This window comes from Dreissena polymorpha, chromosome 6 (genome assembly GCF_020536995.1).
Source record: "Dreissena polymorpha isolate Duluth1 chromosome 6, UMN_Dpol_1.0, whole genome shotgun sequence".
NCBI lineage: Eukaryota > Metazoa > Mollusca > Bivalvia > Myida > Dreissenidae > Dreissena > Dreissena polymorpha.
In genome coordinates, this window is record NC_068360.1 from 10,875,212 (window position 1) to 10,886,110 (window position 10,899).

The 10,899-nt window shown below is 37.1% G+C and overlaps 1 protein-coding gene across 2 annotated transcripts in view; it reads left to right on the forward strand.

The window, feature by feature from the left end:
• Positions 1–10,899, forward strand: part of LOC127836686 (uncharacterized) — a 127,748-nt gene that overhangs the window by 27,148 nt on the left and 89,701 nt on the right. The window lies entirely within an intron of this gene.

Consider the following 10,899-nt stretch of genomic DNA (forward strand, 5'->3'; position numbering starts at 1 on the left):
GTGCTCAGGTGAGTTTAAAATACTACCAATACGTTAAATGCATAAACAACACCCAACCGAGTAATTATATATGTTTCCAACTATTATTTCAATCTTCTTAATCCGCACAAAAAATAGTTTTAACAAGGGCTGTTTGTAAAACATGCATGCCCCCATATGGGCTGTCAGTTGTAGTGGCAGCCATTGTGTGAATACGTTTTTTGTCACTGTGACCTTGACCTTTGACCTAGTGACCTGAAAATCAATAGGGGTCATCTGCCAGTCAAGATCAATTTACCTATAAAGTTTCATGATCCTAGGCGTTAGCATTCTTGAGTTATCATCCGGAAACCATTTTACTATTTCAAGTCACTGTGACCTCGATCTTTGACCTAGTGACCTGAAAATCAATAGGGGTCATCTGCCAGTCGTTATCAATGTACCTATGAAGTTTCATGATCCTATGCGTAAGCATTCTTGAGATATCATTCTGAAACCATTTTACTGTTTCGAGTCACTGTGACCTTGACCTTTGATCTAGTAACGTGAAAATTAATAGAAGTCATCTGTGAGTCATGATCATTGTACCTATGAAGTTTCATGATCCTAGGCAAAAGCATTCTTGAGTTATCATCCGGAAAACGTTTTACTATTTTGAGTCACCGTGACCTTGACCTTTGACCTAGTGACCTGAAAATCAATAGGGGTCATCTGCCAGTCATGATGAATGTACCTATGAAGTTTCATTATCATAGGCGTAAGCGTTCTTAAGTTATCATCCGGAAACCATCTGGTGGACGGACGGACGGAAGGAAGGACATACATGTGAAAAACAATATACCCCTCTTCTTCGAGGGGGGCATAAATATTAAATATTGCGGGTTGTGGCAACGTTTTCTATAGCTATGTGTTTATTACAAGATTCTCACCTTCAATGATGTGCATATTTTAGCTGATGATATTTTGCCATTTGTTTCGTCATCATCTACGCTAGATATGCATCGATTTACTATACGTGACACACTCTCCCAGACATCATCAATCGTCCATATGCGTCTCTAAAAACATGACAACGAAATGTAATTATAACAACTATTGTGTTCATGATCGTTTGTGTTTAGCTACTTAATATTATACCTTAGTTTTAACATTCCTGCACATAATCATATTCGAAGGTGTTCTCGTGTAAGAATTTAATATCACTAAATGTGATTAACACAAAACATTAACATTCAAGCACAATAACGGAAATCTGCTCTGCTTGTTTCGCGTTTGAACGTGGATGAAGTCCATATTTTTCCCGCTATTGACAATCAGGAATTTGCATGTTTGTCAATCGATGTTGCATTCCATGTCTTTTTAAATTGTTGAATGGGCTAATTAATATTATACAATGTCATTTTTATAATAAATTTGCAATAAAACCCTAAACAAATGGATCTGGAGAGCGAAAACACAAATATGCACTTAATCCACAAAATTGCAATGCTTCAGATAAAACTTCACCGAAATAATATACGTACTGATATTTTCCGGAAACAAAGTACTCAATGGAACAGAAGGACATAAGGAACCTTTTTGTAGTTTTTTTTTCGGAAAATGTACAAAGCAGCGAATACATATTTCCTATTTTGGTGCATCATACACACCATTAAATACATTTTAAATTTCTGATAGTTGTTATTCTACGCCGTTTTTCGTACCTTTTAGGGAACTGTAGTTCCTTTTAATATCGTCAAAAACAGAGAGAAATTAGCCCAAACGAGTAGAAAGTCTGTGGACGCCATTTAAATATCACGGATGGTACGTATTGTTCGACTTTCTAGTTTACCCGCAACTGTTAACTTAAATACCTGATGGGATTTATACATTGGCAACACACGAATAATTGAAGATTAAATCTACTAAAATCCAGACCGAAATGACTTCCAGAAAGCATTAAATTGTGTCTACGCTCAAACAATGTAATGTTTGTAATGTAACCTATGTTTAACCTTTCGTGGATTAGTTTTCGTTAAACACGGTAGAAAATTTGTTTTTGTATATCATGATAATTATTTGAATGCTATTTAAACAGAAATGTTCTGCATAATATTATAAAGCAAGTTAATTTAATCTTCATTTAGAATTCAATTGAATTGATATTGATGTTGTCGCGGTTTTGGCGCGCAATACCGAAAAATTGTATACAAGATCCGGGAAGCAAAAAATAAGTATCAGGAACATAAGTCAAGCGAAAACTGGTTACAGTCCAAACAACTTAGGAATCTTAAAACCAGGACAAAACGAGAGTCAATATCAGTCTATTTCAAAGAAAGATGTGATGGGGGACCCAAATCCAAAGACTTCTGGCCCACTTTAAAACCCTTCTTATCCCAAAAGTCAACACAGAAATCAGACAGTCAAATTATTCTTAAAAACAATAAAAATAATACACTGATTTCTGATCAACACCAGGTAGCAGAAAAATTAAACACATTAAACACATTAACATTGCTAAAAATATAGGTATAGAAAACAAAGTCCCAGTAAATGAAGAACACCCTAGCATTAATACAATAAACAGTAAAACTAAGGTCAAGACTTTGGAATTTAATAAGGTTACGGAAAAGTGTATTAGTGAATGTATAAAAAATCTAAACCCCAAAAAGGCCACTGGTGTTGACTCAATCCCTCCTAAAATTATCATAGCAGGTCAAAATAGCCTCAAAACCCCATTTACAAATATAGCAAACGCCATTATAAATAAAGGTCAATTTCCCGCTAAACTTGAGCAAGCGCAGGTTACACCAATATACAAAAAAGAAGATCCTTTCAGTAAAACAAACTATAGACCAGTTAGCATCCTGCCCACAATGTCAAAGATATATGAAAAAATCATTAGCAACCAACTCACAGAACATTTTAATAATAAAGTTTTCCATGCTTATCTATCAGCATTCAGATCATCTTATGGATGTCAAACAACTTTATTAAAACTAGTAGAAGATTGGAATCAAGCCCTAGATGAAAACAATTATGTAGGAGCTGTTTTAATGGACCTGTCTAAAGCGTTCGATTGCTTACCTTACAATCTAATTGATCTTAAACTCAAGGCCTATGGATTAACCGAGCATGCATGTAAATTAATGTTAAACTATCTATCAAACAGGTCTCAAAGGGTTAAAATAAACAATTGTACTAGTAAATGGCAAGAAATCATTAAGGGAGTGCCTCAAGGCTCTATACTCGGTCCGTTGATCTTTAATATCTTTATCAATGATATTTTTTATTTTATAGATAAGTCAACCCTGTATAACTATGCAGACGACATTCCTTCCTTTCCTTCATTTACAAAAACTTTAATACCTTTAAGGAAACTATTGAATCAGAAAGTAAATCCCTGATACACTGGTTCAATATTAACCAAATGCAGGCAAACCCCGATAAATTCCAGGCAATATGTGTAGGTAATAAGACTTATAGAGAAGTTAAATCATTTACTATAGGTCAAAATGAAATTAAATGTGAACAAAAAGTAAAACTCTTAGGAGTGGAACTTGGTTACCAATTACATTTTGATCCACAGGTTACAAATGTATGCAAAAAGGCAGCCAAACAATTAAATGTTCTCCAAAGAAGCAACTTCCTGAGTGTAAGCACTAGGTTAATAATCTTTAAATCTTTTATCCGGTCAAATTTTAATTTTTGTCCCCTTATATGGCATTTTTGTAGTAAATCCAACACAGAGAAACTAGAAAAGCTACAGTTCAGAGCCCTTAGAATTGTATTTAATGACTATGAATCTAGTTATGATACACTTCTAAAAAAAGTTAACAGTACTACTCTTCACTTAAACAGGTTACGCCTCATTGCGTCAGAAACATTTAAATGTATACACAATCTTTCCCCAGAATATCTTCAATCCTTGGTTCAAGTTAAATCCTCTACCTATAATTTAAGATATTCAAACATCCTTGAGACACCACAAGTAAGAACAACAAGGTATGGCAAAAATTCCTTTCGTTTTGAGGCTGTACAGGTGTGGAACAGCCTCCCAGAGGATATTCGCACAGTCGACAAATATAAAGACTTTGTACGGCTGATCCGCACCTGGACAGGTTCAAAATGTAAATGCGCCATGTGTGAGTAACCCGCTTCTCACATTTTTTGCTTCCGTGCTTGTTTTTGCTGTCCTGCTTATATTATTTATTTATCTGTCAGTTAACCCCTTGTTTATTATCCTTGTATATAGTGTATATGAGTTTCTTGTGTTTAAACAAAAATAAAAAATAAACATGTATATGTGTGTATATATATGTGCTATGTAGTTGTTTTTCATGTGATTAAATATGTTGTTTTGTTTTTGTTTTTTTATACTCCCTTCTTGTGTGTTTTTAAAATGTAATAAACATGTATATATGTGTATATATGTGCTATTTATTTGTTGTACTATGTAGTTATTGTGCATGTGCTTGTATATGCTTTTGAACATGAATTGTGTGCTATACTTGTTTTAATATCTTAAATTTTATTATGGATATGCAATGCTTTGTTTGTAAAACTTAAAAGTGTACAACATATGTTTAAACATATGAACAATGTAAAAACAGCTCCAATATAGTTTTTTAGGTATATTTCCCTTTGTCGTATCTGTGTGTAACTTACAAAATATAATGCTGTTAATGAACATTTTTTACTTAATTATTGTGTTTTATATGCTCTAAATATGCCCTTGTAGTATAAATGCTTATATAATATGCTTAATCTTTCTTTCTTTCAGCTCAATATACAATTGTTATATATACATATATATATATATATATATATATATATATATATATATATATATATATATATATATATATATATATATATATATATATATATACACAATTGTTTAGTCGGGAAATAGCTCATGAGCTAATGTTTATTGTTATTCACATCCGACGTTAAATAAAGATTCTTGTATCTTGTATCTTGTATCTAACGTAACGCCGTCGTAACGCCGCGCCACTTTAAGTAACGTTGTTTTAACGTCATATCCTATTAGTTTGTTCTTGTTAGTTTAAATACAGGAACGAACCTGAACACAACGTCTTATTACTTACAAAGCCTTTACATTTTGGTGCCGTGCCGATTACACTAGAAGAACGATGAATTTACAGAAGTTACGATCAATTAGAGGAGGTACTAAACGCACAATCGCTATTTTGCTGGAGAAAATCGAAGAAAAGAAAGAGAATGGAACGCTGATAGAAATCAACTCACTTCTGAAAATTTTGGAGACAAAAGTGGAAATGCTAGAGACACTTAACGAAAAAATCTTATCAAACACTGAAACTGACGGAATCGAAGATAAAATTGTGGCAACAGAAATTTACATGATGGATTTACGCATGAAATAAAACACACTTATCGCCGAGCGTTATCAACGGGATACGAGCATAGGGAGTCAGCAGCCGACATTTCATCCCATGGATACGCAGCGTGGGCGAGGGGATACGGGTTTAGAAGGTCAACAAACGACATTTCATCCCTTAGCACATCGTGATCAAGCGGATACGAGGTTGGACTTTCAGCAGACGACATTTCATCCCGACGATACACCACTTACACTGGATAACAGAAATTACTATGCGTTACATAATCCAGTCAATACCATTCATCTTACAGCCGTGAAGCACGAGAGGGCGCCTTGCAGCTTCCAGTTCCGGCGGGAAGGATACGACGGCTACCGGGCGGCACACGATAGACGGTCCCCGTTTGCGTACGGAGAGTACCTCGACCGGACAAGATCGGAGTACTGGCAATCAAACCAACACAACTCTCACGCAAACATCGCAACTTAATTCCCTTTCGTAAGCGGCCTTTCGAACAGGGTCGGCGTACCGCAAAATACCCACAGCCATTTTCCGGCCGTTGACCCACAGGATGTCGCCGCCTGGTACTGGCTACGAACCACCCACTATATTTCACTTCAATGGCGTATATCCGACGCTCCATCACCATCCCGCCGCCGCCCACCTGCAGCCACATCCTACACATTCAGTTTACCGGAACACCTTCTCACACAAAGGCCGCTACGCAAATGTTAACCTTGCGACTCCCTTGTGGCCTAATTATGGCGGACGCTCAGAACGCCCGGATCCGCCTTATCCTAGCAGCGCCGACGGCGACCACGAGCGACCGCGGAGCTCCGGCGATCCGGCGGGAACCGCTTTCAGCGACCAGACAAGCGTCTCCTCGGTAGAGATTAAGAGCGAGCGGACGGACGGCGGATTGGAAACTGAGACGATCTCAGTTTCCCGATATCCGTCACCGCAGAGTTTTCAGGGAGCAAGCCCCCAGTCACGTGACACGAGCATGCCCGATTTCAACCCACCGTCCGACTCCAAGCACTCGTCCGGCTCTAGAGCGAAGATCATAAATCAATCGTGGTGTTCGAAAAGTCCCGTGGCGATAGTCTGACGGTCAGCTCTTCGGTCACCGCTTCTCACCAAGATTCCTGCTGGTCTCCGCTTTTGCAGCGTACGCCGTACCATCACCATAGCGCAGGAGAGGCGCCCGTCGGCTTCGGCTTCCGGTACACCAAGTGCGCGGATGTCAACATGAGCATGTACCCGCATGCACAGAGAGAGCCGGTGGAGCAGACGTACGAGGCGGCCGCAAAATTGCTCTTCATGTCCGTGAAATGGGCGCGCAAATTCCCCTCCTTTCGGCTAGATTGAACTTTACTGGTACGCAGTTGTTTACCACTATCGACAAAGCGGGGGTTTGGGGGCGGTAGCCCCCGATACAAAGGAAATATATAGGATAACAAGATGAGTTTGTAAAACCCAAGTTCCCCCTATATGACGTTTGACCTTGAAGGATGACCTTGACCTTGACCCTTCACCACTCAAAATGTGCAGCTCCATATGATGCACATGCATTTCAAATATAAAATTGCTAGCTTCAATATTGCAGAAATGACATTACATGGAAATTTTGACCCATATATTTGACCTTGAAGGATGACCTTGACCTTGACCTTTCACCACTCAAAATGTGCAGCTCCACGAGATACACATGCATGCCAAATATCAAGTTGCTATCTTCAATATTTCAAAAGAATTCATAAAATAAGCGATTTGGGCCACATATATTTGACCTCTGACCTTGAAGGATGACCTTGACCTTGACCTTTCACCACTCAAAATTTGCAGCTCCTTGAGATACACATGCATGCCAAATATCAAGTTGCTATCTTCAAAATTGCAAAAGTATTCATAAAATGAGCGATTTGTGCCACATATATTTGACCTCTGACCTTGAAGGATGACCTTGACCTTTCACCACTCAAACTGTGCAGCTCCATGAGATAAACATGCATGCCAAATATCAAGTTGCTATATTCAATATAGCAAAAGTTATTGCAAAATGTTAAAAGTTGGCGCAAACCAACCAACAGACCAACCAACCAACAGACAGGGCAAAAACAATTTGTCCCCCACTACTATGGTGGGGGACATAAAAAGGATTATAAGGTGTTGCGTTAGTTGTTATGTGTTAGGTGTTAAGGGTTAGGGTTAGGGTACGCTGTTTGATGTTAAGTGTTGCGTACCGGTAAAGATCAATCGTCCCCCTCCTTTCTGTCGCTGCCCTTCCGGGACCAGGCCAATCGTAAAACTCTATTCGTTAGACGTGCTAAGTGGAAGCGAAACCGAGAGATACTAGTGATTAACATTGTGATTAAACATGCGAGAAACAGCGCTATAAACAGTTGATAAACAATGAGCTTAACATGAGATGGGTACATATGTGATGCAAAGTGAACTTTCAAAGACAGTGCAATCTATTCTTGGGTTAAGGTGATTAATCGATACTTTGACAGTAATTGAGATGATCATTTTGACTAATAATTTATTCTTCGTGTATTTTTGTTGGATTAACATTTTGATCATATTTTTGTTGGATTTACATTTTAATCAGACTCATTGATACATGGTGTTTAATCATTTTGAGGCCCCCAGAATGTCGCTGTTTTGGCGCGTTAACGTAACGCCGCGCCACTTTATGTAACGTTGTTTTAACGTCATATCCTATTAGTTTGTTATTGTCAGTTTAAATAAAGGAACGCACCTGAACACAACGCCTTATTACTTACAAAGTCTTTACATATGTATTATCTTTGGGCTACAGTTATCTGTTTTAGGCACCGGCCTCAAGCTACTATGGCAGCCATTACACACAATAACGAGGTTAATAAGAAATAAACTAAGTATAATTTATTGTATTGATATTATATTTTCAATATGTAGTTGCATTCCCATTTACAACCGGCATTCATGTTTCCTCTCAAGGTTTATGTAACCTATAGTGTGTTGTTGTTGGGCCTAAAGTCACATGCATTTATGGAAGTATTTGCCTTTAATCAATAATTTGGTGTAGGCGTCTTCAAAATACAGGATATAGATGAAGAAATGGTTCATATAGTGAACAATGAAACTCTAGATAGTAAATCAGGAAAGATATTCAAAATTTCTTGACACATATGTGTACTTGCAAGTCAAATGTCGCAAATAGGCTTTACTTTTTCTAAGCTTGTTAGATATGATGTTATATATAATTATTATAGTGTGCGCAACCAAATGAAACTTAAATATTTTACGAAAAAAATTGAGTTTATTTATACAAACCTACAAGCTTTTTCAAACCATACGATTTAAATTTCAAATACAAATTCACCTGTATCAACACTTCAAAATTCACCCTGTCCAACCGTCCCAGTGGTGTCTGAGAACGACATGTTCCCTCAGGACCTAGGCCGGTTAAAATTTCCCGAATAACTGGAGAAAAGAATTATAACACATATATCGCTAACAAAATAAAGAAGCATATTGGTCAACGTTAATATGTGTTATATTGCCTGTGAACTCGTCATGTAACTAAATAATTAAATGCGAAGGAAAATTTTCAAAATTAACACATTTGACAAAAATGCAACGGGCCAATAACAAAAGACGTAAAGAAGGTGTATATTTAAATGATATGAACAATCAAACACCTTACACATGATCAGATGGAAAGTTCTTCCCCGTTATACGTAAGTGGTGCTTTTTCTATATAAATCAGGACTATAACACACACGATTTACTGAAGTCTTACCAACACCGAAAGCATAATAATCCAGTAAAGGGCTCGTTTTGTGAACACCTGGTGGGCGGTATAATTCGGTTCCTGCTAAAGGCGCTGTTGTGAAATCGCTTCCTGTCATTGATTCCCTTGACAAGCCAAAATCTATCAACCTAGCGTTGAATTTTTTGTCAAGCACGTTGTTCTTTGACTTGATGTCCAGATGTAGAATGGTTCCCCTGTTTGAAAGATAAAGAAAATGAAAACAAATACTTAAACTTTGGACGCAGGGTCAGTAATATGAGACCTATACTGGCCATGATATCATCTGATAAAACTAGCATCCCCGTTAGCAGGATAAAGGAAAACAATGTTAGTGCGTGTCTCTATGGATATTCTTTCCTAATATGCATCCGAGCAGCTTGCATACAACGCATTCATACACTATTAAAAATCGGAAAAGTCGGTATACTTAATTAATCCTTTCAGAACACTTTTTGAATGCCTTTGGGAGAGTCGATACACTGTAGTGACTTATGCAAACACTGTTTTTATATAATTCCGACAAAAACAGTAATCGAAAACAAAAAGTGTGAACCAGAGGCGCTGTCGGCTTAAGAGATCGAATTTGGTTCAGAGATTATTGTGCTTCAAGTGTTTTTTTAATTCACGTTTTTAATTTGAGGTCAATATAAATATGAAAATGGAAGACATACCGAAACGAATTACTTGTATGCATGTAGTCTATTCCACATGCTATCTGGTAGCTCACTTTCAGCCTTGTTTTCCAGTCAAGTAGAACGTTGTCCCCGTTGTCGGATCGAAGTGCATCGAACAGATCACCATTTTCAAAATACGGTGAAATTAAGTAACATATACTGTAATGTAAATGATATATTTATAGAAAATAATACTAAATAACGACAGTTACTGTTTAAATAAGTGGTTGTTATGATGTTCCAAAGGGGAGGTGTGAATTAATTTGAATTTAACATTAACGCACTTACACACAAGCACGCACGCGTGCACACACACCCGCACACACACACACGCGCGCACACACATACACATACATAGATGTGTACTTAAGTGTGAGCATGCGTACCTAAGTGCGTTGGTACGTGTTCATTAGTGTGTGTGTGTGTGTGTGGGTGCAGTCATGCACGATTAAGGCCTCACAAGAGGTGAAGTAATTAAATGTAACATTGAAACATTATATCAATACTTACTTGTTTTATATATTGTTCCTCATATTTATTTGTCCGCCTTTATTTATATGACCGGGTTCTGTATGTTAGGTATGTTTTAAATAAATAAACACTATAAAGTTGTCACCATTGGTTATAAAATGTGCGTGCTTACTATTATTTCGGATGACAAAACTGATTGGATTACACAAAGCTAATTTGGGAGAGAACAACTTTCAACAGTAGTTGACACTGACGATTTTTTTCTACATGGATATAGTGAAAGTGCATGAACGTGTGCGGTTCAAAATATATTGATACAACCACTAATAATATCAAGTCAATATGTCGCATGCAATATCAGTGCGCTCGCTGAAAGGTCTAGGTGATAATTATCAATTGCAGTATATGATGCAGCGCTGTGTAAATCAAGTATGACGTTCGTTTACAAGTCAATGTTAGAATTTAGTATGAGAAAAAATATTCACAACAGTTAGTTACCTTTTATAAACTTTCTTTCGAAATGTTCACTGTTTATATTTATTGTTTACATCAATATGTGTCACTCAACATCTATTTCTGTTAGAAGTATGTTTTGCGGAGACATTCGTTTTCTATGGACATATTATTAGTATTC